This window comes from Neomonachus schauinslandi, chromosome 11 (assembly GCF_002201575.2).
Source record: "Neomonachus schauinslandi chromosome 11, ASM220157v2, whole genome shotgun sequence".
NCBI lineage: Eukaryota > Metazoa > Chordata > Mammalia > Carnivora > Phocidae > Neomonachus > Neomonachus schauinslandi.
Genome location: NC_058413.1, coordinates 99,905,846 through 99,923,603, shown reverse-complemented (window position 1 = coordinate 99,923,603; position 17,758 = coordinate 99,905,846). Strand labels below are relative to the sequence as shown.

Here is a 17,758-nt window from a genome sequence, read left to right as displayed (position 1 = left end):
AAATAAACATACAAATACTATCAACTAATATTTGACAAAGGCAATTTAATGGGAAAATGATAGGCTTTTCAACAAGTAGTGCTGGAACAATTAGATGTCCACAGGCAAATAATGAGCTAGACACAAACCTCACAACTTACATGTTTATCTAACTAATTTGAAAATTTACATGCACAAGAATACCTGCACATTAATATTTATGTGCACATGAATACCTGCACATGATTGCCAAAAACTGGACTAAGAAGTCCTTCAGTGGGTGAAAGGATAAATTATAGTACAGTCATACAGTGGAATATTATCCCACAATTAAAAAAGAGGGATCAATTCATGCAAGAACATGGATGAAACTTAAATGCATATTGCTAAGAGAAATAAGGCTACATACTATAATGGTTGAATTAATGAGACATTCTTGAAAAATACTGTAAAGATGGAAAACTAATCAGTGATTGACAAGGGTTAGGGGAGAGAAAGGGGTTAAATAGGTGAAGTACAGGCGTTTTTGGCTTTTTGTTTTTTAGAAAATGTTAAGACTTTTTAAAGAGCAATTTTAGGTTCACAACAAATTTGAAAGGAAGGTAAAGATATTTCCCATATGTCCCCTGCCACCACACATACACAACCTTCCTCATTATAAAACTTCCCTTCTGGCCAGAGTGGTACATTTGTTACAATTTTTGACCTACATTAATAGAACATAGTCATCCACTGTCTATAGTTTACATCACAGTTCACTCTTGCTGTATGCTCTATAGATTTGGACAAATGTATGATGACACATATCCATCATTATAGTATCATACAGGATAGTTTCACTGCCCTAAAAATGCTAAGCACAGGGGATTTTTTGGGTCAGTAAGATTGATTATTCTTTATGACAGTGTAATGATAGATGCATGGCACTATGCAAAAGCCCATACAAGCTTACAGCACCAACAATGAATCTTAATGTATGCAAAATTTTAAAAAATCATTTAGGAGATTGAGGGACCCAAGGATGGAATGCAGAGTGTGACATAATCTAACCATATTACAAATGCATTACATAACTTTACTGAAGGGGATGGGGATGGGGTGACCTAGTAACTTTGAAAATGAGTGGTAGACTTAAGGCTAAACATAAAAGGAATTGCGTATAAGCACTGTACTATTGGTTAACAATTCAGAAGCCATTGTATATGTATAATGGGAGTGAACACATAAGCAAATGGACAATGACTGATGGGAACCAGATTTCTCATTGTGGGAGTGAAGGGTTACAGATAAGCAGGAGAGAAAGGATTGAGTGAACCAAAGGATAATGGATAAGAGAAATATTAGTATGAATTCATATTTAGCTTAGTATAGATTCAGATTTTATATATTTATATATATATACACACACACATGAATTATAGATATGTGTATTATTGGTTATAATAGCATATGTATTTCTGAGTTCTGTCTTCTGAGACGGTCTAGAAACAAAAACACTCTAATAGTAACAAACATACTCAGTGCCCAGATCTTGATTTATAATACCATTCTCCAATAAAAGGAAGCAGGGCTCCTTGAATAAATGGCTGATTCTAGGACACGGCAAGGAATATACAAGATGAGACTGAAGCATATTATAGTGCCAGAAAATAAGTACTAAAAAACAAACACAGGAGCCAACTGCAAGAGCTCTCAATGGCCAGAGCTGTAACAATTGGAACAGCAAAATAATTTAGTGTTGGATTATAACCCAAGGTATGAAATAATTGAAAGAGGCCAGCTACTGGCTAATCTAATTACAACAAAGGGGAACAAAACACAAATATGCACAGTTAGACTCTTAGGAGGAAAACCTCTGAAGATAAAAACTTAAAAGTCACAAGAGACTTTTTCACAATTTTAAGCAAATACATATAAAACTATAGATAAAATGGATACTTAAGAAAATGCAACTTATTAAACTTGGTTTGAGTGGAGAGCCTAAATAAATAAATTCACCATAGAAAAATAGAGAAAAAAGTAAAAGAGTATTCCCACAGAAAAGCACAAAAATAGATTGGAGGAATTCTATCAAAGTTTAAACATCAGTTAATCCCAATATTAAACAATTTCAGCATACTGGAAAAACAAGCAAACAAACACTCCCAAAGTCATCTTATGAAGTAAGTATAGCGTATTTCCCCAAACTTGATAAAATGTGTATCAAAGAAAACTATAGATTTATGAATGTTTACGTAGAAATCTTCAATAAAATATTAGCCAACAAATCCAAAAAAATATTAGAAAAAATATCATAACCTAGAGAGTTTTATTCCAGGAATATAAATTTGGATCAGTTTTAGCAAATCCTTTAATATAATCCATCATATTAATAAAGCTAATGAGAAAAATTATGCAATTATCTCCATAAATGCACAATAGGACTTTGACAAAATTAGCACTGATTCATATTAAAAACACTCAACAAAAAGAAATTGATGGATCTTCTTTGGACATAGAAATATACTTTAGATCAAAAGCTAGCATCTTACTTATGGGAAAGCCCTAGCAGTTTTGCCACCAAAACCAGGAATAAGAGAAGGATGCCCACTATTCCACTACTATTTAACATCAGGTTGGAGAGATAGCTAATGCAACTATGCAAGAGAAAGCAACTAGAAACATTAGAATTGGAAAGGAAGCATTAAAACAACTTTTCAGATGCAATGGTTATTTATCATGAAAACTCGAAAATATCGATGGAAAAGTTACTACAAAAAATAAAAGAATTTAGCAAAATAGCAGTTAATAAAATTAATGCATAAAAACCAACGGCCCTTGAAAACAAGTCCATACAAAAGCCCGCACATGGGTGTTTATAGCAGCTTTATTAATAATTTATGGAACTTGGAACCAACCAAGTTTTGCTATAGTAGGTGAATGGATAAATAAAGGGTGGCACATCTGGACAATGGAATGAGCTATCAGCCATGAAAAGACCTGGGAGCAGGGGACTTAAATGCACACTACTAAATGAAAGAAGTCAATCTGAAAATGCTACATATTCTGTGATTCCAATTATAGGACATTCTGAAAAAGGCAGAACTACAGCAACAAAAGATCACTGGTTGCTGGAGTAGGGGGAGGGATGAATAGGTAGAGCACAGAGGATTTTTGGGGTAGTGCAAATATATGATATTATAATGATGGATATATGTAATTACATATAATGTAATTTGTCCAAACCCATAGAACTGACAACATCAAGAATGAACCCTCCAGTAAACTATGGATTTTAGGTGATTAGGATGTGTCAGTGTAGGTTTATACTTGGTAATGAACGCACCATTCTGGTGAGTGGTGTTGATAATGAGGGAGGCTGTGCATCAGTGGGTGTCAGGGGGTAGGTGGGAAATCTCTGTACCTGCCTCTCAATTTTCCTGTGAACCTAAAATTTCTATGAAAAATAAAGCCTTTAAAAATAAAACAAAAAGAAGTCTTTCTTAAAATAAATGTTGTTTTGGAGGGGGAGCAAGATGGCGGAGAAGTAGGAGACCTAAATTTAGTCTGGTCCCAGGAATTCAGCTGGATAGGGATCAAACCATTCTGAACACCTACAAACTCAACAGGAGATCGAAGAAAAGAATAGCAACAACTCTCTGAACAGAAAAGCGACCACTTTCTGGAAGGTAGGATGTGCGGAGAAGTGAATCCGAGGCGATATTCGGGAGGATAGATGGCGGGGGAGGGGGCTCCGTCGGCCACTTCTGGCAAGTGACAGAGCCACGGAGCACAAAATCGGAACTTTTAGAAGTCTGCTCCGCTGAGGGACGTCACTCAGGTGGCTAAGCTGGGGATGGAACCCTCGCGGGACAGTGTGGTCTCAGGACCCTCGGGGTCACAGAAAGACCGGGGGTGCCTGAGTGCGGCAGAGCTACCAGGTATGGGAGCAGGGAAGCCGGCTGCAGAGATGGAGCCCAGGCACAGGCTCTCAGCTCGGGGTTGCCATAAACCATGATCCGCGGCACAGTCGGGCCACTGCTCCTCCAGCAGGGACCCAACAAGCAGCAGATCTGGGGAGACTCACCTTCCTCCCCCGGGAAGAGTGGCGTGGGAGCGCATCACAGGGATCTGCTGGGTTTGGAGACTCCACACGGGGTCAGGTGCCAGAGATAGAAATGCTCAGTCACAGGCCGGGTGAGCACGGAGTGGGGCCGGAGACCGGGGAGAAGGGAGTGACTGACGGCTTTTCTCTGGGGGCTCACTGAGGAGCGGGGCCCTGAGTTCTCGGCTCCTCCGGGGCAGAGATTGGGACGCTGCCATTTTCACTCTCTGCCTCCAAAGCTGTACGGAAAGCTTGCAGGGAACAAAAGCTCCGGAGAGCAAACCCGAGCAGATTACTTAGCCGGGACTGGGCAAGGGCGGGGCAATTCTGCCTCTGGCAAAGACATTTGGGAACCATGGCAACAGGCCCCTCCCCCAGAAGATCAGCGAGAACAGCCAGCCAAGACCAAGTTTACCGATCAATGAGAACGGCAGAACTCCAGCGCTAGGGGAATACTGCACATAGAATTCATGGCTTTTTCCCCATGATTCTTTAGTCTTTCAAAGTTAATTTTTTAACTTTCTTTTTCTCTTTTTCTATTTTTAAAAAATTTTTCTTTTTCCCTTTTTCAGCCAACATCTTATCAATCCCTTTTTTAAAAATCCTTTTTATTTTTCATTTTTAGAGTCATATTCTATCCCTTCATTGTAGTTAACCTTATTTTTATATATATATAAGTTGTTCTCTCTTTAAAATTTTGAGATACAGTTTCTTCTAACAGACCAAAATATACCCTAAATCTCCAGTGTATGGCTTTGTTCTAGTCTCCTGCCTAATCACATTCTCTCCCTTTATTTTTTTTTAAATTCTCTTCTTTCTTTTTTCAACCAGTTTCTTATCTTATCAATTCCTTTTATAAAATCTTTTATAATTTTCATCTTTACAGTCATATTCCATCCCTTCATCGTATTTACCCTTATTTTTGTACATATATAAATTTTTCTTTCTTTAAAATTTTGGGAGGCAGTTTCTTCTAACAAACTAAAATACACCCAAAATCCAGTGTGTGGCACTGATCTATTCACCAGCCTGATCATAGTTGATCATATTTTCTTTCTTTCTTTCTTCTCTTTACCTTTCTCCGCACCCCCCGCCCCCCCCCCAGTTTCAGGTCTCTTCTGATTTGTCTAGTGTATATTTTTCTGGGGCCATTGTTACCCTGTTAGCATTTTGTTCTCTCATTCATCTATTCTCCTCTGGACAAAATGACAAGATGGAAAAACTCACCTCAAAAAAAAGAACAAAAGGCAGTACCAACTGCCAGGGGCCTAACCAATATGGACATTAGTAAGATGTCAGAACCAGAGTTCAGAATGATGATTATAAAGATACTAGCTGGGCTTGAAAAAAAGCATGGAAGATATGAGAGAAACCCTTTCTGGAGAAATAAAAGAACTAAAATCTAATCAAGTCGAAATCAAAAAGGCTATTAATGAGGTGCAATCAAAAATGGAAGCTCTAACTGCTAGGATAAATGAGGCAGAAGAGAGAATTAGTGATATAGAAGACCAAATGATGGAGAATAAAGAAGCTGAGAAAAAGAGAGATAAACAACTACTGGATCATGAGGGCAGACTGTGAGAAATAAGTGACGCCATAAGACAAAACAGTATTAGAATAATTGGGATCCCAGAAGAAGAAGAAAGAGAGAGAGGGGCAGAAGGTATATTGGAGCAAATTATAGCAGAGAACTTCCCTAATTTGGGGAAGGAAACAGGCATCAAAATCCAGGAGGCACAGAGAACCCCCCTCAAAATCATTAAAAATAGGTCAACACCCCAACATCTAATAGTAAAACTTACGAGTCTCAGAGACAAAGAGAAAATCCTCAAAGCAGCTCGGGAGAAGAGATCTGTAACCTACAATGGTAGAAACATCAGATTGGCAGCAGACCTATCCACAGAGACCTGGCAGGCCAGAAAGGACTGGCATGATATATTCAGAGCACTAAATGAGAAAAATATGCAGCCAAGAATACTATATCCAGCTAGGCTGTCATTGAAAATACAAGGAGAGATCAAAACCTTCCAGGACAAACAAAAAAACTAAAAGAATTTGCAAACACCAAACCAGCCCTACAAGAAATATTGAAAGGGGTCCTCTAGCAAAGAAAGAGCCTAAAAGTAACATAGACCAGAAAGAAATAGAGACAATATACAGTAACAGTCATCTTACAGGCAATACAATGGCACTAAATTCCTATCTTTCAATAGTTACCCTGAATGTAAATGGGCTCAATGCCCCAATCAAAAGACACAGGCTATCAGACTGGATTAAAAAACAAGACCCATCAATATGCTGTCTGCAAGAGTCTCATTTTAGACCCAAAGTCACCTCCAGATTGAAAGTGAGGGGGTGGAAAACCATTTACCATGCTAATGGACATCAAAAGAAAGCTGGGGTGGCAATCCTTATATCAGACAAATTAGATTTTAAAACAAAGACTATAATAAGAGATGAGGAAGGACACTATATCCTACTTAAAGGGTCTATCCAACAAGAAGATCTAACAATTGTAAATATCTATGCCCCTAACATGGGAGCAGCCAATTATATAAGCCAATTAATAAGAAAAGCAAAGAAACACATTGACAACAATACAATAATAGTAGGGGACTTTTACACCCTCCTCACTGAAATGGACAGATCATCTAAGCAAAAGATCAACAAGGAAATAAAGGCTTTAAATGACACACTGGGCCAAATGGACTTCACAGATATATTCAGAACATTCCATCCCAAAACAACAGAATACACATTCCTCTCTAGTGCCCATGGAACATTCTCCAGAGTAGATCACATCCTAGGTCACAAATCAGGTCTCAAATGGTACCAAAATATTGGGATCATTCACTACATATTTTCGGACCACAATGCTTTGAAACTAGAACTCAATCACAAGAGGAACATTGGAAAGAACTCAAATACATGGAGGCTAAAGAGCATCCTACTAAAGAATGAATGGGTCAACCAGGAAATTAAAGAAGAATTTTAAAAATTCATGGAAACCAATGGAAATGAAAACACAACTATTCAAAATCTTTGGGATGTAGCAAAGGCAGTCCTAAGAGGAAAGTATATAGCAATACAAGCCTTTCTCAAGAAACCAGAAAAGTCTCAAATACACAACCTAACCCTACACCTAAAGGAGCTGGAGAAAGAACAGCAAAGAAAGCCTAAACCCAACAGGAGAAGAGAAATAATAAAGATCAGAGCAGAAATCAATGAAATAGAAACCAAAAGAACAGTAGAACAGATCAACGAAACTAGGAGCTGGTTCTTTGAAAGAATTAATAAGATTGATAAACCCCTGGCCAGACTTATCAAAAAGAAAAGAGAAAGGACCCAAATAAATAAAAGTATGAATGAAAGAGGAGAGATCACAACCAACAACATAGTAATACAAACAATAATAAGAACATATTATGAGCAACTCCATGCCAGCAAATTAGATAACCTGGAAGAAATGGATGCATTCCTAGAGATGTATCAACTACCAAAACTGAACCAGGAAGAAATAGAAAACCTGAACAGACCTATAACCACTAAGGAAATTGAAGCAGTAATTAAAAATCTCCCAACAAACAAGAACCCGGGGCCAGATGGCTTTCCAGGGGAATTCTACCAAACATTTCAAGAAGAATTAACACCTATTCTTCTGAAACTGTTCCAAAACATAGAAATGGAAGGAAAACTTCCAAACTCATTTTATGAGGCCAGCATAACCTTGATCCCCAAATCAGACAAAGACCCCATCAAGAAGGAGAATTACAGACCGATATCCCTGATGAACATGGATGCAAAAATTCTCACCAAAATACTAGCCAATAGGATCCAACAGTACATTAAAAGGAGTATTCACCACGACCAAGTGGGATTGATCCCTGGGCTGCAAGGTTGGTTCAACATCCTCAAATCAATCACTGTGATACAATACATTAATAAAAGAAAGAACAAGAACCATATGATCCTCTCAATAGATGCAGAAAAAGCATTTGACAAAGTACAGCATCCTTTCTTGATCAAAACTCTTCAGAGTGTAGGGATAGAGGGTACATACCTCAACATCATAGAAGCCATCTATGAAAAACCCACAGCGAATATCATTCTCAATGGGGAAAAACTGAGAGCTTTCCCCCTAAGGTCAGGAACACAGCAGGGATGTCCACTATCACCACTGCTATTCAACATAGTATTGGAAGTCCTAGCCACAGCAATCAGACAACAAAAAGAAATCAAAGGCATCCAAATCAGGAAAGAGGAAGTCAAACTCTCACTCTTTGAAGATGAGATGATACTTTATGTGGAAAACCGAAAAGACTCCACCCCAAAACTGCTAGAACTCATACAGGAATTCAGTAAAGTGGCAGGATATAAAATCAATGCACAGAAGTCAGTGGCATTCCTATACACCAACAACAAGACAGAAGAAAGAGAAATTAAGGAGTCGATCCCATTTACAATTGCACCCAAAACCATAAGATACCTAGGAATAAATCTAACCAAAGAGACAAAGGATCTGTACTCAGAAAACTATAAAATACTCATGAAAGAAATGGAGGAAGATGCAAAGAAATGGAAAAACGTTCCATGCTCATGGATTGGAAGAACAAATATTGTGAAGATGTCAATGCTACCTAGAGCAATCTACACATTCAATGCAATCCCCATCAAAATAGCATCCACTTTTTTCAAAGAAATGGAACAAATCATCCTAAAATTTGTATGGAACCAGAAAAGACCCCGCATAGCCAGAGGAATGTTGAAAAAGAAAAGCAAAGCCGGCGGCATCACAATTCCGGACTTCCAGCTCTATTACAAAGCTGTCATCATCAAGACAGCATGGTACTGGCACAAAAACAGACACATAGATCAATGGAACAGAATAGAGAGCCCAGAAATGGACCCTCAACTCTATGGTCAACTCATCTTTGACAAAGCAGGAAAGAATGTCCAATGGAACAAAGACAGTCTCTTCAACAAATGGTGTTGGGAAAATTGGATAGCCACATGCAGAAGAATGAAACTGGGCCATTTCCTTACACCACACACAAAAATAGACTCCAAATGGTTGAAAGACCTCAATGTGAGACAGGAGTCCATCAAAATCCTAAAGGAGAACACAGGCAGCAACCTCTTTGACCTCAGCCGAAGCAACTTCTTTCTAGAAACATCGCCAAAGGCAAGGGAGGCAAGGGCAAAAATGAACTATTGGGACTTCATCAAGATAAAAAGCTTTTGCAAAGCAAAGGAAATAGTCAACAAAACCAAAAGACAACCGACAGAATGGGAGAAGATATTTGCAAATGACATATCAGATAAAGGGCTAGTATCCAAAATCTATAAAGAACTCATCAAACTCAACACCCAAAGAACAAAGAATCCAATCAAGAAATGGGCAGAAGACATGAACAGACATTTTTTCCAAAGAAGACATCCAAATGGCCAACAGACACATGAAAAAGTGCTCAATATCGCTCGGCATCAGGGAAATCCAAATTAAAACCTCAATGAGATACCACCTCACACCAGTCAGAATGGCTAAAATTAACAAGTCAGGAAAGGACAGATGTTGGCGGGGATGTGGAGAAAGGGGAACCCTCCTACACTGTTGGTGGGAATGCAAGCTGGTGCAGCCACTCTGGAAAACTGTATGGAGGTTCCTCAAAAAGTTGAAAATAGAGCTACCATATGATCCAGCAATTGCACTACTGGGTATTTACCCCAAAGATACAAAAGTAGGGATCCGAAGGGGTACGTGCACCCCGATGTTTATAGCAGCAATGTCTACAATAGCCAAACTGTGGAAAGAGCCAAGATGTCCATCGAGAGATGAATGGATAAAGAAGAAGTGGTATATATATACAATGGAATATTATGCAGCCATCAAAAGGAATGAGATCTTGCCATTTGCAACGACGTGGATGGAACTGGAGGGTATTATGTTGAGTGAAATAAGTCAAACAGAGAAAGACATGTATCATATGACCTCACTGATATGAGGAATTCTTAATCTCAGGAAACAAACTGAGGGTTGCTGGAGTGGGGGGTGGGGTGGGAAGGATGGGGTGACTGGGTGATAGACACTGGGGAGGGTATGTGCTCTGGTAAGCGCTGTGAATTGTGCAAGACTGTTGTATCTCAGATCTGTACCTCTGAAACAAATAATGCAATATATGTTAAGAAAAAAAAAAAAGAAGAAGAAGAAGGTAGCGGGAGGGGAAGAATGAAGCGGGGAAATCGGAGGGGTAGACGAAGCATGAGAGACGATGGACTCTGAAAAACAAACAGGGTTCTAGAGGGGAGGGGCGTGGGAGGATTGGTTAGCCTGGTGGTGGGTATTGAGGAGGGCACATTCTGCATGGAGCACTGGGTGTTATTCACAAACAATGAATCATGGAACACTTCATCTAAAACCAATGATGTAATGTATGGGGATTAACATAAGAATAAAAATAAAATAAGTAAAAAAAATAAAAAATAAAAAATAAACTCCTATGAAAGTTCCTTTGCCCTAAATCTAGTTCACAGCCTCTGTAAGATTACTTGTCAAGAGTGAAAATAAATCTTAAAAGTCTTCTCCATAAATGTAAATAAAAAGCTTTAACCATCTCAGCAACTAAACCTAACTTGTTCTACCTGTTAGAAACATAATTTGGATTCAACTGTTGTTTATAAAGTAGTGAGTTTTGTATTATTTTACCTGACTCATGGCTAAAATTTTTGAATGTAAAGCTATAATAAGGTCTCTGTATCTGTCTGTATGTTTATATACATCTATGGATGTGTGTTATGTATACGTGATATTTTTCTGACTCTGGATGGTAGTGCCAAAATTAATTTGTAAAAAAGCTCTATTTAACTGGCATAAAGAAATGTAAGCACTTATGTAAATTAAATATTCCTAAAACTCCCAGAAATATAGAAACTAACCCAAATGCTTTTCAAGTTCACATGATTTGGGATAGTCTTCAGTAAAAAAAGCTAGTTTAAATTAGTTGGTTTAATTAAAATAGGCATGTCTTCAGATTTATCAGCATTAAATATAATGCAGATATCCAACTTTTATTCTAACTGGGTTTACTAATCAAATAAAGTCATGTTATCTCTGTTACAAAATTTGTCAGCAAGAAAAGTTTATGGTTTATGGCTAACTTTTGTATAAATCCATGTATTGCAAATGATGTTGGCATAGAAAAAAACACCTCCTTGCTCAGCTAAAAGAAAATCAAGTGCAACTTTGGCCAGAGAGTCCATGGATTTTGTTGGGCAGCTATTGCTTTAGCATCAGGTTCTGCAGTATCTTTAAGAGTTAAGGAGAAGTTCCTGGTCATAGCCTCATTTGCACTTACTCCTAGCCAGGGGCATATGTATCTGCCAAAGGAAGCAGATTTTGAATTTCAAATGCCTCCTGGTAATTCCTATTTGAGTCTATGGCTTGGGACTAGGAAGGTGATAGCCATCAGAGCCAGTAAAACTTTAGGGTCTGTAGACTACATAGATGGTTTTATTCTAGTCACCCTTGCCTTATGTCCCTTTGTACAGAGCCTTAGTGCGAGTTTCTCTGGGTTTGGGGTTGTTAAGCAGTGACAGAGAAATGGACCTCCAGGGTTAGGGAATCTAACATGGTAGAGAGGGCTGAATTTGTTCCAGAGAAACTCTGGTGTTGGAAATTAGGGAGTTGTTTGTGATAGGTAGAACTATAGGATCAACTGCATTGTGGCAAATCTAACAGTATTTGGAGATTAAATTACCTCCCTTGCAATGACCTGAGATGTGTTAAATGGCATTATCTTCCCAGGCCAGAGCAAGGCCAAAGGTAGACAAAAGAATCATAAAGATCTTCATGGTGTTAGAATTTGATAAAGGGTGGTCAGAGAGTGAAAGAGAAATGGAAGGAAACCGTTTGATCTCATATCATGAAAGGAGGCAGTCTTTTTCAGTGTCAGTAACTTCTCTCCCTAGTCAATGTGATTTTTGAGGTATCCAGCATCTGCACAGGACCAGGTATCAGGAGGATCCTCCTTGGCTGTGAAATAGGCACCCAAGATTTAACACATTGTGATTTGGCAGCATTGTCAGTGGTCAAGAATACTTGGTAGGGTCCTTTCTCTGAACCTCACTTTTGCAAAAGCATTAAGTAAAGCAATAACTGCCTGTAAATGACTTTGTTGAAAGACCTGATCAGAGTTCATTATAATGGAATTAACAAGGAAATTTGATTATTTCTGTGACATAAGCATTTGAAGATAATAATTGGAATTATGGCTGATAACATTATACCAGGACATATCTGATTTTTAGATTTTTATACAATTTTTATAACTATTTTATTAATAACATTAATAGGCATCCATACAAATATAACCTAAAGGGTTTATCATCACTTGTTTGGCAATGCTTCCCATGTGACTTCACATACCAAATAAACCTAATGTTTAAATTTCTCTTTTAGAGGGTGAAATACAAATCCTTTCAGATTTTCCAGGGACCCTCTGGGAAATCTCAAAGTTACTGTGAGGTCAAAAGGACTGCATTTAGAATTTAATTTTGGGAAGCTGTCAAAATGTCAAAAGGTTTGAACATTTGACTAATAGGATCACAGACCATTATAAAATAATATTTAATTATCTATTTAATTCAAGTGACAATAGAAGATTTTTAAAGGCAGATACAGAAGGTTATGTAGTTGTGAACAAAACTTAGCTCTCTTAATATTGTAAGGACTGGGTTTTCTTAAGTAGTAAAAGACCTATAAAGATAACATGAAGCATAGTAAATCATTTTGATAAGATATAACATCATTGCTTTCCAAGTAGATTATCCAAAATGTTAAAAAGAAAAACTTTTCACAATATGTTATCTACAGTAGACCAACAGTCCAAGAAAACTTTGTGTTATTAACAAGAGAATAAAATAAATTCTAATTTTGCTGTGTAGTTTTGATATTAAAACTCATTAAAGGGGCACCTCGATGACTCACTCAGTTGGTTAAGCATCTGACTCTTGATTTCAGCTTGGGTCATGATCTCAGGGTCATGAGATTAAGTCCTGTGTCAGGCTCTGTGCTCAGCAGGGAGTCTGTCTGGAACTTTCTCCCTTTACCTCTCCCCCTCCCACTGCTCGAGTGCATGCTCTAACTCTCTCTCTAAAATAAATATATAAATATTTAAAAAAACTCATTAAAAAAACTTTCAGTCCATTCCAATCTTAGCCAGCTTGACCACACATAACACTCATTTCCCAAGATTCTTTTTCCACAATACTTACACAATTTTTTAGATCCATTCTTACTTTGTCTTATGTTTTTTTTCCTTTTTCTAATTCTGGAACAATCAATATTTTTACTTGCCTTACCTATTTTTCATACACAGCTGTTTCCTTTCACCCTTACTATTTTGAAGTAGTTTTAGTTACATATATTGATTAGCATTCTTAACACTTAGAATTCTTAATTCCTAGTGAAAACTAAGAAATAAGCAGTTGTAGACTGTCTGTTACACTAGCATTCAGTGGACTGGCAAATTTATGCATTTTTTATTTTCTAGAAATATATCTGTCCTCATAGTAAATTTTTTAATGTGGCACAAAACATGTTTACTAACAGATCCAAATATCTTTAGTTCGTCTGTAAAAGGAAGTCAAAGTGAATAAATCTATTAGTTCTGTGATGTTTTAATATTTTATTATATTTTGAAATAATCTAGATATTTAATGAATACCCATCATTTAAATTATCTTCATATAACTGTAGGGTTTCAAGTTACTAAAAATATTTGGAAACTATTTTTAAGTAGACATACCATAAAACATAATTATTGTTGAAAAGTTCATTTATAAACTTATATCTTACTTACATCGATTTACTTGTTCTTAGCAATTATGTTTGCATTACTGCAAGTTTCATGAGATATTAAACAGCTAAATCATGTTGAGTTATTTTTCTTGCTGATAAATTCTGTAACAGAGATAACATGAGCTAATTTAACATTTAGTAAACCTAGGTAGAATTAGTATATCTGCATTGTATTTAATGCTGATAACTCTAAAGATATGACTGTTTTAATTAAACTGACAAACTTAAACTAGTTTGTCAAACTTTATTTATTGAAGATTATTCTAGATCACATGAACTTGAAAAACATTTGAGTAGTTTCTATGTTCCCGAGAGTATATTTAATTTAAGCCAATCAAATAGAGTTATTCACAAATTAATTTTGGTAATATCATCCAGAGGTTAAAAAAAGTCACACATCTATATAACATAAATACATACTTATGTGTATGTAAGAGACATACATAAGTGTACAGAAAGATACAAACATAGATCTTATAGCTTTTGTTTTAAAATTTTAACCATGAGACAGGTGTGATAATGTAAAACTCACTAGTTTATTTCTGAAAAGTTGGATCCAAATTATGTTCCTGGCAGACAGAGTAAGTTCAGGTTAATTGCCCAGATGGCTTAAACTTTTCACTATTTGTGTTGAAGATTTTTAAGAATTTTTTTATTTGCTTAGGTCCCAAAAGCCTTTCCTTTCATTTTCTTTTTTTCCTTCTGATAACAATTACTTATCTGAAGTCTTCATTTCAAAGAGTTGGCCCTCTCTCTTTCTGAGAGAAAACAGGGTAGAATATTTATATCTCAAAGGCACATAAAAAAAATGAAAGTTCCTCCAAGAAGGACTTTTGTTTCCTAAGACCAGAGTTTTTACAATATCTACAAGCCTTTTGAGATAAATAGGGGAGTTTTGCAGACTGGTAAAAAGGATAGGTAGGCTTTTTCTGTTCTGTAAAAACTCAACTTGTAAGACAAGTTGTACAAGTTGTCCTCAATTTTTAGGACAGTTATTTTTAATTCCTCAAAGAATTGGGTTGCAACCTGAATGATAAGATGGAAATCAAAAGATTCCTATGTTCTAGATTTAGAGCTGTTTGTCTTGGGAATGTTTTAGTAAGTCTTCCCACAAAAGTTTCAGAATATTTTTCTTTCCCTCTGGGGATATAGTTTCATCTTAGCATAGGGGAGAATGTCTTTAAAAAAAGTTCCTCTCAGGCTCTATTAGCTGCCAATTTGACAAACTTTTGACCAAAAAGCTACTTAAGAGAAATCCTTTTGAATATCTTGCCAGGTTTCTTCAAGGACAAACAGTAAATATTCCTGGTAGTATTAAAGAACTTCATAGACACAAGACATGTCCCCAAAGAGGGTACAAAATGTACTACTCTCCCAAGACCAAAAGATAACCAAAAGACAGACAGACATTCCTCTGAGAGCTGAAATAGTTGGTAGGACCCTAGCAGCAAATGGAATACAACCCACATCTCTATTCAGCCATGTCTAGCTGAAAGTGGGGTGTGACTCACATTTCTATCCAGCCATATTTATGGGCCCCTCAACCTAATGGTTGTCAAGCCAAGTTCTCAGGACACAAAATGAGATAAACAAGAAGTCAATAGCTTTCTCTGAAAGAGAAAATATATACAACTAGTGGGTACCGAAAAGCAAATTCATAAGTCATAACTCAAGATCTAATTCTTATGTTTTTTACCTGCAAATCTGAATCTGAAAAAGAAGAGATAATGTGAAATTTTAGCCTTTACTCTCAATATGGCACCATAGGTAGAGATCTGGGAGAGCTGCCTTTAATAAGAATTACCCTTTGTCAGATTCTGCTAGTTTTCTCAGGATCCCATCTGCAGGATCTGGAGGGAGTAGGGTGTCCCAGCAGGTCTCATTCTGGTTACCAGAAACTTAGAAGAAAAATAATTTTCTGTCTACCCTTTATGGTGAGTGCTTCCCTGAGACTCCTTTTTTCCTAGGGTACCTTCTAAATCCAGTTTATATAGGTTAAAAGTTCTCCATTGTGGCCACTGCAATTTGAAATGATTTTGATAAGGTTAACCTGTTTGTTCAGCCTTAAAACAAAATTTTATTCACCTAAGACCTCACGCTAGACCCAGTCTAGTTTAAGTTGTATGCTGTCCAGCCCCAGACCCAGTTCAGTTTCTAAGTCAGAGCCAGTTCAACTCTGGCCAGTTTCTGAAACCAGTCTGGAGAAGGAAAAGCTCAAATAAAGTCTGAAAGCTTAGAACAAAAAACTGTAGAGCTAGGATGAGAAAAGGACTTACATACAACCTTCAGAGGCGAGAAAGCTCTAAGTTCAAGGGGTTTGCTTGGTTGCTCATTGCTCCTGAGGGCTGTCAGGGGTCTCATTTAGTTCCCTCTTCTGATACTAAAACTGTTAAAGGTAAACTGAGACATATTAAATATTTGAGTTTATTTGAGCAAAAATTAATTTGAATCTGGCAGGAAGAGCTATAGGAAATGAAAAACTTTTATAATCAGAAAGGAGTGGGAACAGGAAGTTACTATGCTAGGCAAAAAAGAAGGTTGGTTTTTGCGAGGTTATTTTTCTTTCAGAGATGGCAAGGGTCTATTAGGCAGATTACCTAAGTGCTGATCAGGTGAGTACTAACTGAATAATTTAAGATTTCATTTCTGGGAGAGCTGAAACTTTAAGTATTGGTTTCATGACATGGGGCTTAGTATAAACGACTCCATTTTGGGCCCTTTGTCTTTTGTTGTTGTTGTTGTTAGGGTTTTTGTTTTTTAGAGAGAGAGAAAGAGAGGGAGGGAGGGAGGGAAGGAGGGAGAGAGAGGAGAGTGGAGGAGGGGAGAGGGAGAGAATCTCAAGCAGGCTCCACACCCAGCCCAGCACAGAGCCCCATGTGGGGCTCATTCCCAGGACCCTGAGCTGAAATCAAGACCTGGGCTGAAATCAAGAGTCAGACACTTAACTGACTGAACCACCCAGACACTCTTTTTTTGTTGTTATTTAAAAAGAACCTTATTGCTAGATAATTTTTTTGATTCCCAAATCAACATTTCACCAGTTCTACTCCTAAACCTGAGCTCTGCATATGCAAATTTCTTCAGAATGTCTCCACTTGTAAGTCCTCACCCTCACCAACAGAGGTACACTAGCTCATACTGGCTTGTGAGAGCTCATTGTGCTCATCTTTTCCAACTCCTTGTGCCATGATATCATCTTGGTAGCTTTAAAGTGGCCATGATGGGTAGATTCATATGATGGGAATCAGCAAATGCTGTAAACAGGTGTTTCTCCTACCCCTTACTCCTCAGAGAGCAGGTTTATCAGTACACTACAGCTCACAGAAATCTCAGTCAACTTGTCCAATGGAATATTTTCTGTTCTTCTGTTTTTCCCTCTTCCTCTCTTTGTGAATGATCACTAATCAGAAAACTGATCATTGTCTTTGACTCATTTAATTCCCTTATGTTTATACTAAGTCATCCTTGGACATGATTGAGTCAATGTGCAGGGACCATAGTTGTCCCTTCCATCACTAATAACAGAAATGTAGCTAAGTAATGGAATGTTTATCTTAGGGTTGCATGCCTAGTGCCCTATCACAGTGCCTACGAAGGAAACTAGAATGTCACCCCCAAATTTGCCTCTTTCACATAAAAATTATTTTGAGCTGCAGGCAATTAAGAAACAGTAAATGCAAAACAAAACAAAACAAAACCCACAAACAAAAAACCAAAAAAACCTAACCCAACCCTTATTTTACTGGCAATAGACTTAAGAGCCCAGAGATGGCACCAGAGGAATCTGCAAACAAACCTGTTAAACTAACGCTTACTTACCTCAATTAGGAAGTTAAAGA

The 17,758-nt window shown here is 37.4% G+C and overlaps 1 pseudogene; it reads right to left on the bottom strand.

Moving 5' to 3' along the window:
- LOC110586412 overlaps positions 1–17,107 on the bottom strand; it is a 51,736-nt pseudogene extending 34,629 nt beyond the window's left edge.
- Between the last annotated feature and the right edge of the window lie 651 nt (positions 17,108–17,758).